This window comes from Neomonachus schauinslandi, chromosome 14 (genome assembly GCF_002201575.2).
Source record: "Neomonachus schauinslandi chromosome 14, ASM220157v2, whole genome shotgun sequence".
Classification (NCBI taxonomy): domain Eukaryota; kingdom Metazoa; phylum Chordata; class Mammalia; order Carnivora; family Phocidae; genus Neomonachus; species Neomonachus schauinslandi.
In genome coordinates, this window is record NC_058416.1 from 87,700,571 (window position 1) to 87,724,950 (window position 24,380).

Consider the following 24,380-nt stretch of genomic DNA (forward strand, 5'->3'; position numbering starts at 1 on the left):
TTCCTTTGTTAAGAAAATATCCGTAGAATCCCACACAGTCCCGGGTGTCCGATTCGGCACTGGGAATGGAAGATGAAAGGTGCAGACCCTCATTCCCGGGAAACTTACATTCTCCACAGGGAGGCTGAGTTTCAGCCCAGCGTGGTATTATGATAGCCCATGCCCAGAGAGAGCATGGGAGGGCAGAATCGAGATGCCTGGCATGGGAAGGTCAGGGAGGGCTTTCTGGAGGAGGTGACAAATGGACACTTCAGTTTAATCCATTTGCGGGAGAGAGAGAGGAAGCTGAAGTGAATTCTCAGGTTTAGAAACTGGAAGGGAAGAGGAGTGTGAGATTTCTAAGGGTTAACGATGTAACCAGGTGAGGGGGTTACCCTCGGACCACCCAGACGTTCTCTCTCTGCGGACCCCGTTCATCCCCTTTATAGGCATGATCTCAGCTCATTAGTGTATTTATTTAAAGATTTTATTTATTTTTATTTATTTGACAGAGAGAGAGAGAGAATGAGCACAAGCAGGGGGAGTGGCAGGCAGAGGCAGAGGGAGAAGGAGGCTCCCCACAGAGAAGGGGGAGCCTGATGTGGGACTCAACCCCAGGACTCCGGGATCATGACCTGAGCCGAAGGCAGACACTTAACCAACTGAGCCACCCAGGCGCCCTCATTAGTGTATTTAGAGTTGACTTCAACTCCTGGACAGCGAACTTCACGGCCGCGGCGCCCACCGTTAGCTGGTGGTGCTTAGCCAGCATCATGTGCACCACGGATGTGCAGGGGGGAGATCCGTGGCACCAACTGCCCGCTGCGCCCCTCCCTCAGCTCTCCCCCCTCCCTCAGATCTCTGATTTGCTCTGGCCTGTGTCTCCAAGGATAGAGCTAAGGCTCTCTGGCCTTAGGGGTTAGACTGTAGTCATAGTCAGGATTCCCTTGGTTGTAGGAAATAGAAACTGAAGTCAAACTGCTTCAAGAAAAAAAATCTTTCCTTTTGTGTGTATGTAAAGGAAAAGTTCAGAGTTTTGGCTTCAGGCATGGTTGGATCCAGGAACTCAGGGCATTCCATTGGAGCTTTTTGTTTTAGTCTCTTGGCTCTGCTTTTCTCTTTGTTCTTCTCACGGTGGCTGGCTGGTTGTCAGTAGTTTGAGCTTGCATCCTTGCCTTTCCACAGGCCGAACAGAACAGCATACCTCTTCCTCAGTGGTGCCAAAGCCCCCAAATTGAGAGTGAGTTTGGAGAGAGATGGAAGGTAGAGGTGAGGCCTGGCCGCCCTTGTGCCATTTCTCCAGGCAAGCGCCGTTGCGGAGGTGCTTGGCTTTCCTGGGGCCGAGTCAGCAGATGTCCCGGTGCCTGCTCGTGGCTTTGAGCGGTTGGAGAGGCAGGCCTTGGAGTACCAGCTCTGATGGGGTGGACTGAAGCAGGCATGGTGCCCCAGGGGCAGCGTAGAGATCGTGACTTTTTCTGGATGGCCGTGGCTTTCGTAAGTGCTGGCTTCCAGATGTGGCAGCTGTGGCGTGATTCTGGAGTGAGCAGCCGTGGTGGCAACGTCCTAGTCCAGCTGGTCGCTTCCCGATCGCACAGGAGACAACCACTCCTTTGTGCCCCGGGTCTGCCAGGTGACTTGGAGGTTCCTTTCTGAAATATTAACCTCTAGAGCTCGTTTCTTCAACCTCCCCACTGATCCATAAGGCCTTTGCTTCCCCTTGAGAGTCCCTGTCTGTGTCAGCTAACTGGAGTGGATTCTGTTCTCGGCAAGAAAACCCTGACCAACATGCTTAGTGTCTCCGGACTGGGGCTGAGGGAGTGGACTCCAAGCTGGTTTTGGGATAAGTCGCTGTCTTTTCCACGGTGTCAGTGGTAGAACAAGCTTCACAGAAGTGCTGCTCTGATTAGTGGCATGTTTCCCACCTCCTGCTTCCTTTGACAGAACCTGGTATTAGAGCTGATGTCGTATCAGGGCTCCTGGTGCATTGCAAGTAAGGCTTCATCTGTGGACAGGTGGAAACCCCACATGAATGGAACTTCTGGTCTTGGATGGTCTAGAGTTAGAGGGTAGACAGGAGTCCTTGATACCCTAGCATTGACCTTTTGGGTCCAGTATACTATTTTATTTTTAAATTTTATTTATTTATTTTTAAAATGTCTTTTTTTTAAATTTACTTTTTGTCCTTCTTCCCTCCCTCCCTTCCTTCCTCCCTTTCTCTCTCTCTCTACGCCTAACATGGGGCTTGAACTCATGACCTCAAGATCAAGAGTCACACGCTCTACCGACTGAGCCAGCCAGGCATCCTCAGTAGACTATTTTAAAAAGAACATGCACCTCACTTTTATAGAGACGTGTTCCCAGGAAATTGAATGCAGATCTTTTAGTTCAGATGCCACATCCTGGACTGCCCATCCCTCTCCCAGACTGAATTTCATTTCCATATGACAGTCTCCCTTTGCCCGCCCCCGCCCCCGCCCCCGCCCCACCGCTTTGTATTCATGCGCTCATTGCAGTTTGTAATCAGGGATCGCATAGTGTGATTACTTGGTCTGCCACTCCCACTGGGCTGGAAGGTCTGAATTGCCAGGACCTTGATGTTGACTTGATACAGAGTCTGTGCTTCCTACACATTTGCTGAATGAGTGATCACATGAGCTCACGGGTGGTTATACACCTCGCCAGAGTCCCAGCAGAAGGCAAGTGGTGGTGGGCTGGGATGAGGAGGCACTTCCTTTAAAGTAGGGAGTCTTGACCCATTTTGTGCCATGGGCCCCTTCGGTAGTTAGGCAACGCAGTCCCAGGGAAATCTCTTTAAATGCACACAGTAAAATAGGAACACAAAGGTAACCACTTTTATTGAAATCCAGATCTCGAAATACAAGGAAGAAGAAATTTGGTATCTGGCACTTTGTTTCTCTCACATGTTAAATAAGGAAATACAGTTGTGGATGGAGCAAGTGCTGTACTTCTGAAGTAGGGGAAATGTAAAGGATGCTTGGGCTCACGGTAACATGATAGCGAAATCCCTGTGACCCTCCCGGGGGCAGGACCTCAGGTCCCACTAATGCACGTGGGGTTTGTCGCCCAGGTCGTCCTGGACGGCAGCCCTGTCTTTCACTTGGGGCTGCACATGGTGTGAGGCTTCTCCGTCCGTGTTCACGGCCCTGAGTTCCATCCGTTCACTGGCCCTGCGCTCCCTGTTTGCAGGAAAGTTGTCTGGAGTTGCCTGATGTGACAGGTGATGGGTGAGTTCCCCTCCCTCTCACTCTCTTTTCGGGGGGCTCTTCCCGGGGCTGCTGGGGAGGCCCAGGTGTGTGTGTGCCTGCCCCTCCCCCCAACCAGAGCAGCTCCGCCTTGATCTGTGTGATAAATTGGCGGAGGTTCCTAAGATTTAATATGATGGAAGGATTTTGCTGCTAAACAAAGTGATTAAAAGTCACTGCTGTGGACCCGGTCAGGACACCCAGGTGTTACACCCATTTCCTGAGTGAGCTTGCTCCTCTGGGTGTCAGCATTCATTCCTACCTGTCGACCTGGGCAGTGGATGGTCTCTGTCCTGGGTTGTCCCCCCAGAATTCATGTCCACCAGGAACCTGTGAACGTGACTTTATTTGGACACATGGTCTTGGCAGATGTGATTGGTTAAGGACTCAGGATGAGGCCATTGCGGAGTAGGGTGGCCATGAATCCCGTGACAAGTGTCCTTATAAGGGTGAGATTTGGACACAGAGACACACGGATGGAAGAAGATGTGGAGACTCAGGGGAGGCCGTGTGAGGACAGAGGCAGAGATTGGAGAGATGCCTACAAGCCCAGGAACCCTGTGCTGGCCACCCTGGGAAGCTTGAGGAGGCCAGACTCCTCCCCTGGAGTCTCCCGAGGGGGCCCGCCCCGCCCTCACCTTGATTTCTGCTCTGAGTCAGGAGAGGATGCATTTCTGTTTGGAGCCACCCTGTTTGTGGAAATTTGCTGTGGCCGCCCTAGGAGACTAACGTAGGCTCCAAGCCCTTCTGGCATCAGTGTGGATGAACCGAGTTTGATGACTGAGGGGTGCGTGTTTTTTTAAAGCTGCTGTACTTGGGCATATCTGTGGCCTCTCAGTCTCCTTCCTGAAGATGAGACTGAACCAGAAGGCAGACATGTGAGGAGCATCAGAAGTCAACAAGCTCCAGTGTGAAGTTCTATTTTAACAGGTAGCAGGTCCTCAATATTTGTTGTCCGAGAATATAGTCGCAAGAGATGTTTGTTGAGATGCTGTTAGATGCCAAGTCCAGTGCTGGACCACTGTATCAGAATTCCTGCTTTTGATCCTCATAACAACCCCATCAAGTTGGTTCTATTATTATCGCCACTCGGCTCTTCAGGAGAGGCCCAGAGAGGTTGAGTAATTTGCCCCAATCCACACAGCCAATAAATGGCAGAACTTGGCCTAGTTAGGTCAGCTGCGGAACCTAGCTCGGTTTTGGGGGAGATGTAAATTCTGAGGCCACACTGGAGCTGGGATCTTCCATCTTCCTTCCCCTCTCTACCGTCACTTTGAGGAAGAACTCCGAGCATGTGAGGGTATTTGTCTGGGGCATCTGCCCAGGACAGCGGAGGCCTCAGGGGGATCTCCAGCAGGCTTCTTTGTCCTTCAGCATTTCCTGGTAGCTGCCACCCAGAGGCACTTGTCCTCTGCTCCCTGTCCCGGAGGCCTTGCCCATGCTTGACCCTGTCGACCTGCTTTTTTAAAAAAAAATTGTGGTAAAATATACATAAGACAGACTTCACCGTTAGTGATGCTGCATTCACTGTTGTGTGATCACCACCACTGGCTAGTTCCAGAATCTCTCATCACCCCAAAAGCCATGAAGCACTCACTCCTCATTCCCCCCGACCCAGCCTCTTGGCAGCCGCTCATCTGCTTGCTGCCTCTGTGGACTGCCTCTTCTGGGCTCTTCCTGCAGGTGGAACTGTACAGTGTCGGTCCCTTCTCTCACCGGGCATCATGTTTTCCAGGTGTACGAGTACTTCTTTCCTCTTTGCGGCCGGGTCCTGTTCCCTTGTACTGATGGGCCACATTCTTGATGCATTCATGTGTTGATGGGCGTGCGGCTTGTTTCCACCTTTTGGCTCCAGTGAGTAAGGCCGCTGTGAACGCGCGCACTCGTCTTTGAACACTCGTTCCAGTTCTGGGCGCGGAATTGCTGGGTCGTGTGGGAACTGCGGGCCGAACTTTCGAGGAGCCCCAGCCTGCCTCTGAGACCAGGACAGCTGGGGGCTGAGATGGCTGTGGTCTCGAGGAGGTGGTAGTGCAGGTCTTCAAAGCACTGGCCTGCCCCCCCGCCCTCAACAGAGGTCAGTTCATTCAGGTGTGCTGCGAGACCCGCAGGAAGAACCCATTCCCAGCTGCAGGCACTGCAGGATGGCTCTAAAATGCAGATTCCTGTCCTGGAAGTGAGCTCTGGGTGCAGTTCCTTAACCACTGAAGGAGGCACTCGGGAGTCCAACCGAGGCTCGCTCCTAATGCCTGGGTGTCTCCCTCAGTTTCCCCATTTGTGCTGTGAGTGGATTGAGCTAGATCAGCGTTGCCCAGATATCAGCACCAGCTGTCTCTGCCAGTTTTTCACGTAAATATATTTACTTACAACAACAACTCTTTGCCACCAGCACTGATGGAAAACCAGTCTCCCTTGAAATAATTCAGAGGCAGCAACTACACTATTTTTATTGGCTTCCTTTTGTTTCATTGGTTTTCATTTTTCCTCTCATTTTGTTGATTTATTTTCACAGTCCTATTATGAAAGAACAGTGTTGAAAACCGAGGCCCTGGAGAGTGGGTGCGAACTCTTCCTTATTCCCAGGAGCCCTGTCCCTCCCCATCCGGGCCACGGTGTGGTCATGGGGGTGGAAGGCTTGCCACCCTCACCTCCCACAGGCCTGCCAGGGAAAGACCCCCTGGAGGAACCTCTGGCCCTTCCTTCCCCCTCACAGGTCGATCCTGGTCACAGGAGGCCGTGGTAAGGCCAGCTGGGGTCCACTGGGGCTCTGACCTGGAAGGCAAGACCTTGCTGCCTGAGGCCAGTCTCCGGAGCCCAGATGGGGGCCTTACCTGGGAGCTGGTGCAGGTCTTTGTGACCAGACTTGGAGGGGTGCAACTGTCCCACAGCATGAAGGACCCATGTCTGGCATGTCTGTGATGTTCTTGATGAGTTCAAGTGCCCTGGCTTCCTGCTTACCCAGAACGTGCGGGGGACGTGACACTGGGGACAGTTGGGCATTGTGCCCCAGACCAGCTCAGCCCCGGCTTGTTCCACATCATGTCCTTGTAGATGTGTACACCCATCCCGTTGCCCTGCTCCCCAGCTGCACCTCGAGCTCTAGGCTCTGAAGTGGGGTCACCGGCTCCCAGTCCAGGCCTGCCTTGGGGTGCCTGAGTCGACTCACCCAGACATCTCTGCAGCCTGACGCAGGTCGGGGTAGCCATGAGAACAGCGATCAAGGTGATACACAGTGGGGTGCATGTGTGCCTCTCCAACGAAGCAGGGCATGCATCGCCATTCCACTGACCACAAGCGAGGGTATTGACCGATTGAGGACCCCAGTCCTAGCGATGACCAGCGGCATCTCTCCTGTGATCTTTGTGGCTTTCGGCTTAGCATCCAGTGATAGCTCAGTATCGATTGGAAATTGCCCTGTGCTGAATGGAATGTCAGTCCCATTGGATCACGAAATCTGTGTTGCTGTCAGTATGAGCTTGGGCAGCACCCCGCCCCCCGCCGCCTTCCCCACACAGGGAGTGGGAGCAGTTTGGAGTTAGGGAGTAAGTTGTTCTGTGTAGACAATGCATAGGATTATGGATATGATTAGGGCTCATTAGAGTCACGAGGAAGTCAGCTTCCTGGGCGGCATCTCGAGCCCTGTTTATTAACATGCCACCCCAACTCAGATGCCGTGTTTCAAAACAGCACGCCAGTGTTATGATTGTGATTACTGTTATTGTTTGCGTGGCAGCATTTGGAAGCCCTTATTAAGTGATTCCCATTTGCTTTGGCGTGACTGCACAATATTGGGGACCTAGGGACACATTCAGTGTCTCTAGCACACACAGTGTCATATAGAGCGGAAGCCCCAGCTTCCATTCCTCTGTACAAATACTGGTTTTTCCATTTTGGACCCTTTTGTGATATGTTGAAGTGCTTTGATTCTTAAACCAGAGCCGGCTTTCAGGCGAGCTTCATCTCGCCCTTTGTTCGTGGAGAGAAGTGATGGATTTTGCAGTCTGGAGGAATCCATCATTTTGGCTCCATCTGCTTGTTAGGCATCTCCAGTGTCTCTGACGTGGCACTGTTTGGGGTTTTAGCATTTCATCACATCTCCCGCCGGGAGAGCCTGGGTGGATGGCAGGAGGAAGGGGGCAGGATTTTCCACTTGTTTAAAGTTATTACTGTCTTGGGCTTGGGACGCTTATTTTTAGGAGACATTAAATCAAGAGAAAGGAATCTGAGAGTGACCCTCCCCTTACGCAGGGATGTTCCTTCTGTGTGCTGTTTGATTGCTCCCAGTGATGAGGCACTCACTACTTAAAAAGGTAACCCATCCCATCAAAGCTCAGATCTGATTGTTGTTTTCTTCTTTCTTTGTGTCCATGATCACCCACCCCTCTGAGCTTTTGGAATTGTTCAGAACAAGTATGCTTACCTGTTTGACAAACAAATATCACATCACATCTTTGGGCTAAACATTCTCTGTTTCTTCTGCTTTTAGTTTGATGATGATTTGCCTGGGGCAGTTTCTTTCTTTCCTTTTTCTTTTTTTTTTTTTAAAGATTTTATTTATTTATTTATTTGAGAGAGAGAGCATGAGCAGATGGGAGGGGCAGAGGGAGAGGGAGAAGCAGGCTCCTGCTGAGCAGGGAGCCCAATGTGGGGCTCGATCCCAGGACCCTGGGATCATGACCTGAGCCAAAGGCAGACGCTTAACCGACTAAGCCACCCAGGCTACCCAACCTGGGTCCTTTTCATACAAAAGTCTCTAACTAGTCCAGACCCTCTTCTTCTGGGGGTTCCTTGTGGATCCTGCCTATGCACAGAACGTGGGATGTGAGCTGGTCATCTGTGCCTCAGCCAGTCCCCTCTTGTCTGCGCTCTGTTGGTAGACATTCCTTTAAGATTTTGCCACAGGGTTGGGTCCCAGCATTGATATGCATGCCCCCTCCCCAGCTATCCTTTTTGGTTCAGGGTCTGCTGGCCTACCTAGCCCCCGAGAGGCATGTGACCAGTCAGAGATAACATGCTGGCCAATCAGGGCACAGCCTCCCTCTGGCCAATCAGAGGATAGCATCTTCCCCTGCTGCTGCCCTGAGCTTTGCGATGAGCCTGGCCTGTTGGTCCTCATCTCACAACGTTTGCTGGGATGATGCAGGCCTGTGGTTCCCCACTTCCAGAGGGCATGAAGTAGCACCCTCCCTCCCTTGCCTTCTCATTTCCTTCAACCAAGAAACTTCCTTTTCCTCGTAAGCCATCTTGAGTTGGTTTTCTGAGATTTACACCTAAGAAACGTCCTGAGACACTTTGTGCCTCAGGGCACATCCTCCAGCGTTACTTTGGATTTGCACATAGATTCTGTGCAGCCAGGATGCGCAGCAGAAAACTTTAAATAAATTCCCAACCAGCATGATTTTTATTCCCAGAAGCACATCTTGCAGATGGTGGCCAGGAAAGGATCTGAAAAGAGAGTTAACTGCACCCACAGGCATGTTGATACCCAATGCTAGTTTAGGGATGGTTCTTCAGTGCTGGGGCCCCTGATCTTATCTTCCTTTGGAGGGAAAATTAGGAGATGGGAGAGACACATCCAAGTAAACAGAGCCCACAGACACCTGAAGCATCTTTATGAGTGTAAACCAGATTAATTCAATCTAACCTTATTTAAATATCTTAAAGCTCAAAACAGGTTTATCTCAGAGGAGAAAAAGAGAATACTCTTTGGAGACTTGTGTTATTGTAATATTTTAGGTAGGTTACCAGGGGGCATCAATTATTACATTGCCATTGGTCTTTTACTGTACTAACTTTATTACCTTTATCTGGATTTATATAGTGTTTGATAGAGTTTATATCACTAGATGCATAAAAAACATTTGAATGTGTTCTTCACTTTGTATCTGAGTGCTCCCCATGGAAGGGCTAATAAATTATAAAGCAATCTATCACTTCCGCTTAAAGGTATAAACCCAGTTGATTCAGGCTGCTTTATTTATGTGTTGGCTTGTGCTCTGGACTGCTGTTTTTTTGTGGGAAGGAGTGTCGTTGTGGGGAGGGGGCAGAGGTGGGGGAACATCTGCCCAGAAGCTGTTATAGTGAATCGTAGGCTTGTACCACCATTCATCTCTGCCTCTGCCCACTCCTGCTTCCCCTTCCTTCCTTCCATAGCCTGTCAAGGGTGAGTGCCAACGTCCTGCGCTCCCACCTCCATTTCTGTCTCCTTCCCGGGGAACCTGGCCTGGGTCACTTCCCTTTTATTAACTGCTTGCCTGACCCCTAGACCAGTAGCCACTGGTTTAGGGCAAAGGTGCGGTCTGTGTGCTGCTGAGTCCCTTATGAGCTGTGTGGCTTGAGGGTGGGCTCGAGGGAGGGGGTCCATAGCCCCTTGGGGCTTGTTTTCCGGTTTCCCTTTCCCATCCGCAGACCCCAGGATCTGAAAGCGTCTCACAGGTGACGGCTGCGAGGCTTCCCTTAGCTCAGTGGTTCTCCTGCTGGGGGTGCATCAGAGTTACCTGGATGGGGGCCTTGTTAAAACATCTGCTAGGGACCCACCCTAGAGCTTCTGCCTCAGTAGGTCTGGGGTGGACCTGAGAATCTGCATTTCTGGCAAGTTCCCAGATGCTGCTGCTGCTGGTTTGGGGACCATCCTTGGAGAAGCACTGAGTTAAACAGAAGGAAAGTCCACACAAGGGCAGGCGTGGTTAGACCTTTCTATGAAACATATTGTTGAGGAATTGTCCAGAATGCTTATCTACTGAATGTGATTAGGTTGGGATGGGACACAGAATGCTCTCCCACCAGCCAGAGGCCACTAGAGGCTGATTTTGCTAGATGATGATGAAGGGGAGGAGGAGGTAATAGTTCCTGTGTCTCTCAGACGTGCGTTTACAAATGTAACTGTCCCCGACGTTCTGAAGCAGTTTGACAGCTGTCTTCAAGCCTTGGATGGCTGACTGGATTCGGGGTCTGTAAGACCCTTTCACATCCTGTGGTCTGAAAACGGGAAGAGGTAGGGCAGGTACCATGATCCCCATGTCATAGTTAGAAAAACAAACCAGGGAGGTTGTGTATGACTCCCCAACCCTGGGCCACACAGCTCACAGGGAACTCAGTGGCAGCTAGAGCTCACCTTTGCCCTAAACCAGTGGTTACCAGTCTGGGGGCCAGGCAGGTGGTGAATAAGAGGGAGATGTCTTAGCTCGGGGTGCTACTAGAGAATGCCGTCAGCTGGGTGGCTTCAGCAACAAACACGTATTTCTCACCATTCTGGAGGCTGAATGCTCCAGATCAGGGCTCCAGCATGACCAGTTTCTTGGGGAAGGCTCTTTTTCTGGCTGGCACATGGCACCTTCTCATTGTATCCTCATAGGATGGAGAGCAGAGAGAGGAAGCCAGCTCTTACATGGATGCTAATCCCATTCGTGAGGGCTCCACCCCATGGTATAATCACCTCCCAAAGGCCCCACTGCCTGATACTATCACCCTGGGGGTTAGGATGTCAGCATATGAATTTGGGGGACAGATAAACATTCAGTTTGTGAAAACGAGGTGTTGAGGTTGGGTTTCTAGGAAGAAGACTCTGAGGCAGTGCTTAGAGTACAGGATGTCTGGGTTGGGAGTATCTCCCATTGGGCCGAGATGGCTGGGCCTTCATACCCGCAGCCCCAGCAGTCATTGGCTGGGGGTCACCCTGCTAGTGGACATGACCTTGGGCTCTGCTGCCTAAGGTTGTGTGTGAACCCCACACTCACAGCAGCTGGGGCAACAAGGCCCATCGGAGTAGGGGGATCTGGGTGGTAAACCCCCATGTGAGCAGTATAGACGAGGTCTCTGATGAGCAGTCTCGGTATTTCAGAAGCCTGTAGGAAGCTGGCTCATTTGCTTGCAGTAACTCCCCACTGCATAAGGAAAATGTCGAGTCCTTTTGCTTGAGGTGAAAATAGTTAACCTTGAAGTTCTATCCTGTGCTTATCATACTTTCTCTGGAGCCTCTGATGGCCTGGTCTTGGGCCCTGGTGATCTCCCACCCTCGTCCTGTCCCCTTCCCCTCTCCTGTCCCCGAGTCTGGGGAACGTGTGCAGTCTCCAGGAGGGAAGCTTTGCTCTTGCTCATTACCTATTCCTTCAAATCTTCTGTCTAAACACTGGAGTACTTAGTGCGCCCCAAGAGGCTCAGGCTTTTGAAACTCAAAAGCCGAGCATCCATTCTTTTTTTCAGCTGTCTCTGGGTCCCTCCTTCCCCGAGGCGGTGAACACAGAAGGCCCAGAGGACTGGATGGGAGAGGAGCTGAGAGCAAGGGGGACACACTGGGCGCAGTGAGCACAAATTTACATTTCAAAAACACCATCTCATCTTTTCCTAAGAATGTAGGTGTTGGGTGTGGTGTGGTAACGTGATTGGTGGGGCCCTGGGAAGAGGAGACAAGAACAGGACTCAAAAGGAATACATTGAGTATGCTCACAGGCCCCAGAGAGGGGCTCACCACATCCCTTGTGGGGCCATAGGAGAAGCTCCAGGGTGCTCAGGAAGCAGACAGGAGCAAGAAGAAAGCCTAGGCCAAGCCTTTAGTAGGTTTCCATGGGAAAGGTAAGACGGCGGAGTAAACCACTTGGCACTGGCTAGTTGGAAGGATTCCCGGGGGCCTCTAGTAGCTGGCACCTGGTCCTGGGCTTATTTAGGGCAGGGACAGTATTCCCTGGGTGTGTGGGAGGCAGATGAGGAGGTGGTTGGGGTTATAGACCTGATATTGGTTGGTTTGGGTGTGAAAGGGGTGCTCCTGGGCGGGTTGTGATTCTCTTTAGGAGTCAGCTAGCCCTGGGAAGGGCCGCCTGTCCCTGGGTCTGTAGGACTCCCAAATCCAGAGCATGGACTATATAGAAAATGAGAAACTGTAGTTAATATCAGTGGCCCTGTCATGAGTAGATGCCAAGTAGACAAATACAGTGGTTACCGAGAAAGCACAGTTAAACACATGTGCACTCAGGATCCTGCAGGGCCCTGCCCCGAGGTCTGCTGGGAGAGCGGCCATGGCTGTCCTCACCCTTTACTTCCTGGAAATCTGGGTCTCCATCCATTCCCCTAAGAAGACCACAACTTGCCAATAACTCCCAAGGTGAACTTCAGCATTTCCTACTTGAATGCCTCCATCTCCTTATTTGATTTTGTAGTAACATTTAATGAGATTTCACTGTCTGCAAAGAAGAGATCATTTCCAACACCTGCTAATTTAATCCTAAGTGCAGTAGCAATGCTCAGGAGTGAGTGAGGACCCCTCTGATTTCTGTAATTCCACACTGCCGGTTTCAACCAATTTCAGTAGGGCATAGCCCGGCGGGGCCGTTTCAGGATTCAGTGACCCAGAGGCGGGACTTGCTGTTTCATATGTGGTGCATCTGGCTCAGAAAGTGAAACTAGTTTTGGAAATATCAAAAAGTAGCTTTCCTTTGGGCAGAATCAGGCTAGTTTTAAAATTCAGCATTAAATACTGTGAAAAAGCATTTTAGAAAAGAAGAGCTGGTTGGAAATGTGTTTTGTGATTTGAGATTTTTCATCAGGGATGGGCCTTAAGATGCCGTTGTACCCAGGTCCCTTGCTGGAAGCAGTTATTTGAGCCTTTAAACCGGGGAGTGCAAACAGAGATACCTGCAGGGCTTAGGGAATAAAGGTTTACTGGAGGGAAACAGGCTGTGTGCAAGAAATTTGCTGTACCCTGCTTATCTTTTAATTCTTCTTTTGATGGGAACTTGGGTACAGAGAAACCTAACTATAGGGAAAAACAACATTGCAAGCTTGATGAGGCAACTGATACCCAGGCTCAGGGTTGATGGGGCAATAGGGAGTGGAGGGGCCTGTGGCACGCTGACACCTACATGCTACAGATAAAAGAGATGGTGACAGCTCAGCCCTAGCTGATCGGATTCATGTGGGAATATGGACCCGATGTTGTCAGAGCTGATTTTCCCAGAAAGGCCATACCTTTGGATTTTCATGTGAAACCTCTGGATTTTATAATATTAACAATTCCAATTAAAAAACATAGGTGTGCAAAACAAGAGAACAGGAACAGCAGTTAGAACACATCTGTGCACCATGTTGGATCTGAGGCCTTTATTTGTTTAAGTAATCTCTGTGCCTAATGTAGGGCTTGAATTCAGGACTCCAAGATCAAGAGCTGCATGCTCTCCTGACTGAGCCAGCCAGGTGCCCCCGGTCTAAAGCCTTTATATATTATCTCAAGTTTTCTAAAATTTGGAGCTGGAAGGCTTTCTAAGGCATGCTAAATTCGACCTGCTACCTAATTAGGAGAGTTATTTATGTGGCCTTCTTACAGAGAGGCCTTCTTCTGACTGCTGGTGTACCTACTACCTAATGAGATGGGATTTCCCACTGTTTTCTTGGAACAGTTGGAAGGAATTCTCTTGGGTGGTAAGGAATGGAAACCAAGGCAAGCCAAAATGAGTCTTGGAAAAGCATGGGTTAGAATGCAGCCAGCTGGACCTCAGGAAGGGCCTGGAGTCAGGAAATGGGAAGTCACCAGAATCCCTTGTCTCTTTGCCTTGCTTCTCGCTGCACACTTGCTTTCCTTTTCTCTTCTCTCTAGGGAATGCTTTCCTCCTGTTCTCCAGTCCCCATGGTGGGATATGGTCACCTCATAGCTTCCTCCTTTAGGCACTTCTAGCACGTTCCAGCCCACGACAGAGACCCACACTCTCCATCTCTCCTTAGTGCCACAGGCCCAGGAGAGGGAATCCGACTGGCTCACCTGGAGTCAGGTGTCCGGCGCTGGTCCCATCAGCTATGGCCAGGGTGCAGGTGGTACAGAACAAGGACGGCTCCTGAGCAGCACTGGGGGACTCCATGCTGGGATTATGTGTGTGGCTCCCAGAACGGCCCGAATAGTTTAAAGCCTCATAGAACTACTTTTCAGAACGGGCAGGAGCCCCAGAAAGTGTCCGTGCAATTCTGTGGAGCTGAACTTTGTTTCAGGGTGATCTTTTTCATCCTGCCTCCCACGGAGGCACACAGAGATGCACCTGCCCGCTGCCGCGGACCCGTCTCCCCAGCTGTTTGCCTCCAGGCTCGATGTGTGTAGCCCTTCCGCCTGTGTCCCGAACAGTAAGTTCCCAACATCCTCCTGGGCCCTGGGTGCGCCCTCTGGAAGCTTTCATTGGCCAGAATGTTCTTAAAATGTGTTATCTGATTCCATCCCAGCCTCGGGAACGGTTGTACAAACAGCGAGCCACATTCCTAAGAACTCAAAGGGGTTAACCAGAAGATGAAAGCAGCCCCCCGCCCCCAAATCCGCTTGCTCTGTGTCTGGAGCCCCGTGGAGCTAGGAGGGAGCAGCCTGCCTCCCCTGCGAGATGTGAGATGCGAATGGGAGCTGTCTGAGTTTGAAGAATCCATCTGTCATTGCCAAGGAGCTTGGCAGGGAAATGCCCCCCTGGCGGAGGCTGCCTCTGACCCCCTCCTCCCCAGGAGGAATTAAGCCTCTGCCTCTGCGCTCCCTCGACACGGGGCCATCCTCTTAGGATAGCTGTGACCCTGCAGTAGCAGCATGGCCGTTCAGGTTCACAGTTCCGGAGCATGCGCTAGGAGCCCAGCACTGTGCTAAGTCCCTAACAAGGAGTGGCTGGTTTCTGGTCCAAAATGTGCTAATCATGTAACAGTAACGCCTATTTATTGGATACGGTGCCAAGCACATTTCTTCCATCACTTCATTTTCTCTCCTCATAGTAAGCTCCTGGAGTTGATTATTCTTTCCATTCTAGAGCCCCAGAAAGATCAAAGAATGTGCTCAAGGTCACCCAGCCAAGAAGTGCCGGGACTGGGATCTGGACCTGTTTGTTCGCAACGTCTCTCCTGTAACTTCTTGTTCGTCCTCGTTGCTGTGGGTCTCGGCCCACAGGAGGGGCTTGAGGGCAGTTGGTGAAGGAGAGGAGCCAGAGAGCAAGAGGAACTTTGGGAGGAAGGGCAAGACCCCAAACTTGCAGATAATACCAGGGGGCATCTTTGGGAGAATTCCTGAAGGAGCTCGGACCAGGTTCTGTGCTTAGGTTAGATGGGAGGCCAAGAAGCAGCAAAAGACAAGTTTCCTTGAGGTTTTGCTTGTAAGTGCGTTCATTTTTGTTTGCCAGCCGAGCAAACTGACAGCTTTGCTGGGGGGAGCCTCCTCACCCGTCACTGCGGAGGACTGGTATCAGATGTGGACTTGCAATTTTGTTTACGGGCAATCCCCCCTGTCCTGGGGCTTGGGAATGTGCCCACACAGCTCTTCCTGAGCCATGGGGACTGTGGCAAGGAATGGACAGGGAGCCCTGGCCCTCCTTGATTTGGTAGAGCATGCAGAAACGTGGGGAGCAGGCGTGCCAGTGGGGGGTGCAGAATTCCCTGTGCGGCCTAGCCCAGAACCCCGGCGGCGGGGTTGTGGGGGGGGAGAGGGCCAGCAGCTTGCAGAGCACGCGTTGTGAGTGTGAGTGTGGGGGTGTGTGTGAGTGACTGGGTGTGGGATTGTGAGTGTGTGAGCGTGTGTGTGTAGGCTGTGAAGCCGCGGTTGCCCACGGGGGCGGCAGGGCTGTGCTGTAGGCTTCAGGCAATTATCAGTTCTCTCTCTGATTCTGTTCAAGGTGACTGTCAAAAATCCACGGAAGACTCTCCTAATGAAATGGAAAAGTGTGCAAATTTATCCTCCTGCATACAGATGCCTTTTCTTTTTATCTCCTAATAATTGCTCCCTTAGGTTCAGCTTCATGATATTAAAGGGTCTTTTCTTGTTCGACAGTTAGTGGAAACAGTCCACCTTGTGTGCTTCCTGGAGTCTGGACCTCGGAGGCTGGCCGGCGGGGCTTGGGGGCCCGGAGTGAGGTCTCCCCCTTCTCCTGCTTTCCCTTTTGGTCTTATTATTATCTTACGCAGTGGTTTGAACACAGGTGAAGTGAGATGTTCTTGAGTGTGGATCTGTCTGAGGGAAACATAACATCTTTCAACAAGTAAAGATGAAAAAGATGGTTCTGGAAGCACATGTTCTGGTTGACGTTGACACCGCGACTGATAGTGCATGTGATGAGGCTCTGATGCTGGGGAACAATTAGTAGATGCACCTGGGGCCCTGTTTTAGGCTTCTGTTGTCAACCTTAATCACTGAGTTTTAAGTCACCCAGTTGTGTGCGTGTGTATGTTTTTTAAAGCTGCATTTGAATTTCTTCTGTCTTGGATTTCACAGAAGTGATTCTGGGTCACTCAGTTCATCCATGTCCTGGCACCTGTCATCGACCCCCGAAGATCTTGCCGCTGAAAAATGATTAGCTTCCTCCTTCCACTGCAAGGAGGTGGAGGCCAGCTTCAGGAATTCGCTGCTCTTTTTTTTTCTGACAGCATGCTAGGAAACAGGGAGGTGGTTTGAAATCACAATGGAGTTTCAAAAAGAGGGGGTGTGTCAGTCCCCAGGATTCACAGGTATTGAATACAACCTCACTGAAGGAAATGCAAAAGTATCAGCTATGCTTTAAGAAAGGTCAGGCATATGGGGTGGCCGCAAAGCTTTTTAGGTTTTATTGTCCATTATGTTGGAAGACAAAAACTTTGACTTAGGGCTGAGGTTGGCCAAATCTGACCCCCAGCCTGTTTTTGTAAATAAAGCTTTATTGGAACACAGCCACGCCCATTCATTTACCTATGATCTGCAGTTGCTCCCCAAGCTATCAAGTCAGAGTTGAATATATGTGACATGCAAGGTCTAGAATATTTCCTACCTGGTTCTTTAGAGAAAACTCTTGCCCTCCCTTCTGTTAGGGAATGATATTCTCCAACCTTTCCAAAAGGGGAAAATGCAGAGGGAGCCAGCTAGATTGTGCAGTCAGTCTACGGCTACTGAGAACTGCTCATTTACCTTTGTTTTACCTCTTCTGGGCAACTTGTCTATTCTCCTCAGGGTGAGCAGGTGAGAGAACTGGGCGCTCTTTTGTGCAGGGATTTCTGCTTGGCAGCAGTTCTGACAAGAGGCTTTTAGGGCAGAAGTTGGAGATCTGTCATCATCAGGCCTGGGGTTAATTAGAAACTACAGTTTTTGTAGGTAAAAAATTGGTCAAATAGCAGCAATTTCACGTGGTTCAACCTTCTACTTGTGCACTTTATATCTAGAGGCTCCCCATTTTTGCCAAAGGTCGGTGGAAGGAGAATCGACTGCCAAGTTGGCTTTTGTCTGCACTATTTAATCTCTGTTCTTGCTTCTCTAAACGTAAAGGGGTTCTGTGTTTCTGGGTTTGGCATCTGCCACCAGGTGGAGTGCTAGCAGACCTGAGGGTGGAAGCTGTGGGTGTGTGGGTGCTCCAGGGGAATGCTGTATGGCCAGGGGCTGGATCTGCTTTCTTGGGTGCTGTGGTGGGCTGAATAATCCCTCTCCCTCGCAAGATGATTCTCATTCCTGGGACCTATGACTGTTCCTTTACCCAACAAAGACTTTATCGCTGTGATTAAGTTAAAGATTCTGAGATGGGGAGATTATCCTGGGTTGTGTGGGTGGGCCCTCAATCCCATCACAAGTGTTTGTGACCCTGGCAGAGCCTGGAGTGATGTGGCCACAAGCCGAGGAATGCGTGCAGCCATCTGAAGTTGGATGGTTTTCCCCAAGAACCTCTGGAGGGAGTGGAGCCCTGCCAACACCTTGATCTTAGTGCAGTGGTGCTAATTTTGGACTTTTTTTGGCCTTTGGAATTAAGAGAATAAACGTGTGTTGTTTTTAGCCACCAAGTTTGTTGTACCACGGTTTGTCTTAGCAGCCACAGGACCTTAATTACGGTTTTCAAACTGTGAATGTGCTGGCCATTGTTTCCCTCTTAAGTTGTTCAGGAAATATTTACTGAGAGCCTTGCGTGTGCTGGGCACTGTTGAAGGGGTGTGTACAAGATGTACAGTTCCTGCCGTGTGGAACGTCGCACCTAGTGCACAAGGCAGACCATCAGCAATTACATGACATGGTTTCATGTGGTGGTAAGTGCTGTATTCCAGGTACTCTTGCTGCATAAGAAATGATCCCCACACTTCGTGCCTTACAGCAGCCACTTCATTATGTTACCAGATTCTGCAGGTTGGGAATTTGTCCAGAGCACAGTGGGGATGACTGTTCTGTCCCACAGTGTCTGTGGCCTCAGCCGAGAAGGCTCAGAGGTTGGGGGTGACTTGATGGCTGGGGGCAGGAGTCACTGACAGCTCCGTCACTCACATGTTTAGCCCCAGGGCTGGGATGACCTGAAGACCAGACTGCTGGTCACAGTATCTTCATGTAGCCTCTGCATGTGATTGGGCTTCCTTTCAACATGGCAGCCTGCAGCCTCCAAGTGTGAGAAGCTGCATGTGTGGCCTTGGAGGACCCTGCCTCCAAAGTCCCATATTCTCACTTGTGCTGTACTGTGCTGGTTAAAGCAGACATAAGCCCACCCAGCTGGAAGTTGGAGGGGGGGACATGGACCACCCCCTCGGTGGAAGGAATGACATGGTTACATTGCAGAAGAGCATGCGGGATGGGAAATGGTATTGCTGCCTTCTTTGGAAAACAGTGTGAAGATGATACAACAGGACAATGGGAAAGATAGTGACTGGGATGTGGGGGCTACTTTAGATTGGATGGTCAGCGCAGGCCTCTCAGGAAGGTGACATTTAACTTGAGTTCTAAATGGGGAGAGGGAGCCAGCCTTGGCAAGACCCAGGAGGAAGACTTGTCCAGGCTGGAGGCCGTATTCATATCCTTAACAAACACATGCTGTGGGCATTGACCAATCGGCAGGAACGCCTTGGCCATTTGGAATGATGCCTACTGTGTGCTGTGAGGGGAGCTGCACAAGAGAGAAGACCAAGGGCAAAGTCCCTTGCTTCCCCTCCCTCTGTGACCTCTGGTGTCCTGTTTGATTGCCTTCTTTGCAATCCACTTTCTGAAATTACCCTTTTAAAAATTTTTTTGTATTTAAAAATTTTTGTTAATTTATTTTTTTAAGACTTTATTTGTTTGAGAGAGAGAGAGTGTGAGAGAGAGCACAAGCAGGGAGGAGGGCCGAGGGAGAGGGAGAAGCAGACTCCCCACCAAGCAGGGAGCCCCACATGGGCCCCCATCCCTAGACCCCGAGATCATGACCTGAGCCAAAGGCAGACGCTTAACCAACTGAGCCACCCAGGCGCCCCTTATTTTTATTTATTTATTTATTTATTTATATCTGTACTTTCTGTGTTTTTTATTTTTTTTATTCTTATGTTAATCCCCATACATTACATTATTAGTTTTAGATGTAGTGTTCCATGATTCATTGTTTGTGCATAACACCCAGTGCTCCATGCAGAATGTGCCCTCCTCAGTACCCACCACCAGGCTAACCCATCCTCCCACCCCCCTCCCCTCTAGAACCCTGTTTGTTTTTCAGAGTCCATCGTCTCTCATGGTTTGTCTACCCCTCTGATTTCCCCCCCTTCATTCTTCCCCTCCTGCTATCTTCTTCTTCTTTTTTTTTTTTTAACATATATTGCATTATTTGTTTCAGAGGTACAGATCTGAGATTCAACAGTCTTGCACAATTCACAGCGCTTACCAGAGCACATACCCTCCCCAGTGTCTATCACCCAGTCACCCCATCCCTCCCACCCCACCCCCCACTCCAGCAACCCTCAGTTTGTTTCCTGAGATTAAGAATTCCTCTTATCAGTGAGGTCATATGATACATCTTTCTCTGTTTGACTTATTTTGCTCAACATAATACCCTCCAGTTCCATCCAGGTCGTTGCAAATGGCAAGATCTCATTCCTTTTGATGGCTGCATAATATTCCATTGTATATATATATACCACATCTTCTTTATCCATTCATCTGTCGATGGACATCTTGGCTCTTTCCACAGTTTGGCTATTGTGGACATTGCTGCTATAAACATCGGGGTGCACGTACCCTTTCGGATCCCTACTTTTGTATCTTTGGGGTAAATACCCAGTAGTGCAATTGCTGGATCATATGGTAGCTCTATTTTCAACTTTTTGAGGAACCTCCATACTGTTTCCAGAGTGGCTGCACCAGCTTGCATTCCCACCAACAGTGTAGGAGGGTTCCCCTTTCTCCGCATCCCCGCCAACATCTGTCGTTTCCGGACTTGTTAATTTTAGCCATTCTGACTGGTGTGAGATGGTATCTCATTGAGGTTTTGATTAGGATTTCCCTGATGCTGAGCGATATTGAGCACTTTTTCATGTGTCTGTTGGCCATTTGGATGTCTTCTTTGGAAAAATGTCTGTTCATGTCTTCTGCCCATTTCTTGATTGGATTCTTTGTTCTTTGGGTGTTGAGTTTGATGAGTTCTTTATAGATTTTGGATACCAGCCCTTTATCTGATATGTCATTTGCAAATATCTTCTCCCATTCTGTCGGTTGTCTTTTGGTTTTGTTGACTGTTTCCTTTGCTTTGCAAAAGCTTTTTATCTTGATGAAGTCCCAGTAGTTCATTTTTGCCCTTGCTTCCCTTGCCTTTGGCGATGTTTCTAGGAAGAAGTTGCTGCGGCTGAGGTCGAAGAGGTTGCTGCCTGTGTTCTCCTTTAGGATTTTGATGGACTCCTGTCTCACATTGAGGTCTTTCAACCATTTGGAGTCTATTTTTGTGTGTGGTGTAAGGAAATGGTCCAGTTTCATTCTTTTGCATGTGGCTATCCAATTTTCCCAACACCATTTGTTGAAGAGACTGTCTTTTTTCCATTGGACATTCTTTCCTGCTTTGTCAAAGATTAGTTGACCATAGAGTTGAGGGTCCATTGCTGGGCTCTCTATTCTGTTCCATTGATCTATGTGTCTGTTTTTGTGCCAGTACCATGCTGTCTTGATGATGACTGCTTTGTAATAGAGCTGGAAGTCCGGAATTGTGATGCCGCCAGCTTTGCTTTTCTTTTTCAACATTCCTCTGGCTATGCGGGGTCTTTTGTGGTTCCATACAAATTTTAGGATTATTTGTTCCATTTCTTTGAAAAAAGTGGATGGTATTTTGATGGGGATTGCATTGAATGTGTAGATTGCTCTCAGTAGCATTGACATCTTCACAATATTTGTTCTTCCAATCCATGAGCATGGAACGTTTTTCCATTTCTTTGTGTCTTCCTCAATTTCTTTCATGAGTATTTTGTAGTTTTCTGAGTACAGATCCTTTGCCTCTTTGGTTAGATTTATTCCTAGGTATCTTATGGTTTTGGGTGCAATTGTAAATGGGATCGACTCCTTAATTTCTCTTTCTTCTGTCTTGTTGTTGGTGTATAGGAATGCCACTGACTTCTGTGCATTGATTTTATATCCTGCCACTTTACTGAATTCCTGTATGAGTTCTAGCAGTTTTGGGGTGGAGTCTTTTGGGTTTTCCACATAAAGTATCATATCATCCGCAAAGAGTGAGAGTTTGACTTCTTTGCCGATTTGGATGCCTTTTTTTCCTTTTGTTGTCTGATTGCTGTGGCTAGGACTTCTAGTACTGTGTTGAATAGCAATGGTGATAGTGGACATTCCTGCCGCGTTCCTGACCTTAGGGGGAAAACTCTCAGTTTTTCCCCATTGAGAATGATATTCGCTGTGGGTTTTTCATAGATAGCTTTTATGATATTGAGGTATGTACCCTCTATGCCTATACTCTTAAGAGTTTTGATCAAGAAAGGATGCTGTACTTTGTCAAATGCTTTTTCTGCATCTATTGAGAGGATCATATGATTCTTGTTCTTTCTTTTGTTAATGTATTGTATCACGTTGATTGATTTGCGGATGTTGAACCAACCTTGCAGCCCAGGGATAAATCCCACTTGGTCGTGGTGAATAATCCTTTTAATGTACTGTTGGATCCTATTGGCTAGTATTTTGGTGAGAATTTTTGCATCCATGTTCATCAGAGATATTGGGCTGTAATTCTCCTTTTTGATGGGGTCTTTGTCTGGTTTTGGGATCAAGGTAATGCTGGCTTCATAAAATGAGTTTGGAAGTTTTCCTTCCATTTCTATTTTTTGGAACAGTTTCAGAAGAATAGGTATTAATTCTTGAAATGTTTGGTAGAATTCCCCTGGGAAGCCATCTGGCCCTGGGCTTTTGTTTTTTGGGAGATTTTTGATGACTGCTTCAATTTCCTTAGTGGTTATAGGTCTGTTCAGGTTTTCTATTTCTTCCTGGTTCAGTTTTGGTAGTTGATACATCTCTAGGAATGCATCCATTTCTTCCAGGTTATCTAATTTGCTGGCATAGAGTTGCTTGTAATATGTTCTTATAATTGTTTGTATTTCTTTGGTGTTGGTTGTGATCTCTCCTCTTTCATTCATGATTTTGTTGATTTGGGTCATTTCTCTTTTCCCTTTGATAAGTCTGGCCAGGGGTTTATCAATCTTGTTAATTCTTTCAAAGAACCAGCTCCTAGTTTCGTTGATCTGTTCTACTGTTCTTTTAGTTTCTATTTCATTGATTTCTGCTCTGATCTTTATTATTTCTCTTCTCCTGCTGGGTTTAGGCTTTATTTGCTGTTGTTTCTCCAGCTCCTTTAGGTGTAGGGTTAGGTTGTGTACTTGAGACCTTTCTTGTTTCTTGAGAAAGGCTTGTATTGCTATATACTTTCCTCTTAGGACTGCCTTTGATGCATCCCAAAGATTTTGAATAGTTGTGTTTTCATTTTCATTGGTTTCCATGAATTTTTTAAATTCTTCTTTAATTTCCTGGTTGACCCATTCATTCTTCAGTAGGATGCTCTTTAGCCTCCATGTATTTGAGTTCTTTCCGACTTTCCTCTTGTGATTGAGTTCTAGTTTCAAAGCATTGTGGTCTGAAAATAGGCAGGGAATGATCCCAATCTTTTGGTACCAGTTGAGACCTGATTTATGACCTAGGATGTGATCTATTCTGGAGAATGTTCCATGGGCACTAGAGAAGAATGTGTATTCCGTTGCTTTGGGATGGAATGTTCTGAATATGTCTGTGAAGTCCATTTGGTCCAGTGTGTCATTTAAAGTCTTTATTTCCTTGTTGATCTTTTGCTTAGACGATCTGTCCATTTCAGTGAGGGGGGTGTTAAAGTCCCCCACTATTATTGTATTGTTGTTGATGTGTTTCTTTGCTTTTGTTATTAATTGCCTTATATAATTGGCTGCTCCCATGTTAGGGGCATAGATATTTACAATTGTTAGATCTTCTTGTTGGATAGACCCTTTAAGTAGGATATAGTGTCCTTCCTCATCTCTTATTACAGTCTTCGGTTTAAAATCTAATTTGTCTGATAGAAGGATTGCCACCCCAGCTTTCTTTTGGTGTCCATTAGCATGGTAAATGGTTTTCCACCCCCTCACTTTCAATCTGGGGGTGTCTTTGGTTCTAAAATGAGTCTCTTGCAGACAGCATATCGATGGGTCTTGTTTTTTAATCCAGTCTGATAGCCTGTGTCTTTTGATTGGGGCATTGAGCCCATTTACATTCAGGGTAACTATTGAAAGATAGGAATTTAGTGCCATTGTATTGCCTGTAAGGTGACTGTTACCATATATTGTCTGTGTTCCTTTCTGGTCTATATTGCTTTTAGGGTCTCTCTTTGCTTAGAGGACCCCTTTCAAGATTTCTTGTAGGGCTGGTTTTGTGTTTGCAAATTCCTTTAGTTTTTGTTTGTCCTGGAAGCTTTTTATCTCTCCTTCAATTTTCAATGACAGCCTAGCTGGATATAGTATTCTTGGCTGCATATTTTTCTCATTTAGTGCTCTGAATATATCCTGCCAGTCATTTCTGGCCTGCCAGGTCTCTGTGGATAGGTCTGTTGCCAGTCTAATGTTTCTACCATTGTAGGTTACATATCTTTTCTCCTGAGCTGCTTTCAGGATTTTCTCTTTGTCTATGAGACTCGTAAGTTTTACTATTAGATGTCGGGGTGTTGACCTATTTTTATTGATTTTGAGAGGGGTTCTCTGTGCTTCCTGGATTTTGATGCCTGTTTCCTTCCCCAAATTAGGGAAGTTCTCTGCTATAATTTGCTCCATTATACCTTCTGCCCCTCTCTCTCTTTCTTCTTCTTCTGGGATCCCAATTATTCTAATGTTGTTTCGTCTATGGTATTGCTTATCTCTCGAATTCTGCCCTCATGATCCAGTAGTTGGTTATCTCTCTTTTTCTCAGCTTCTTTATTTTCCATC

At 48.4% G+C, this 24,380-nt stretch overlaps 1 non-coding gene across 1 annotated transcript; it reads right to left on the reverse strand.

The window, feature by feature from the left end:
• Nucleotides 1–2,206: 2,206 nt before the first annotated feature.
• Nucleotides 2,207–2,279, reverse strand: TRNAK-CUU. The gene has a single exon. It is a non-coding gene; the product is annotated as a tRNA-Lys (tRNA).
• Between the last annotated feature and the right edge of the window lie 22,101 nt (nt 2,280–24,380).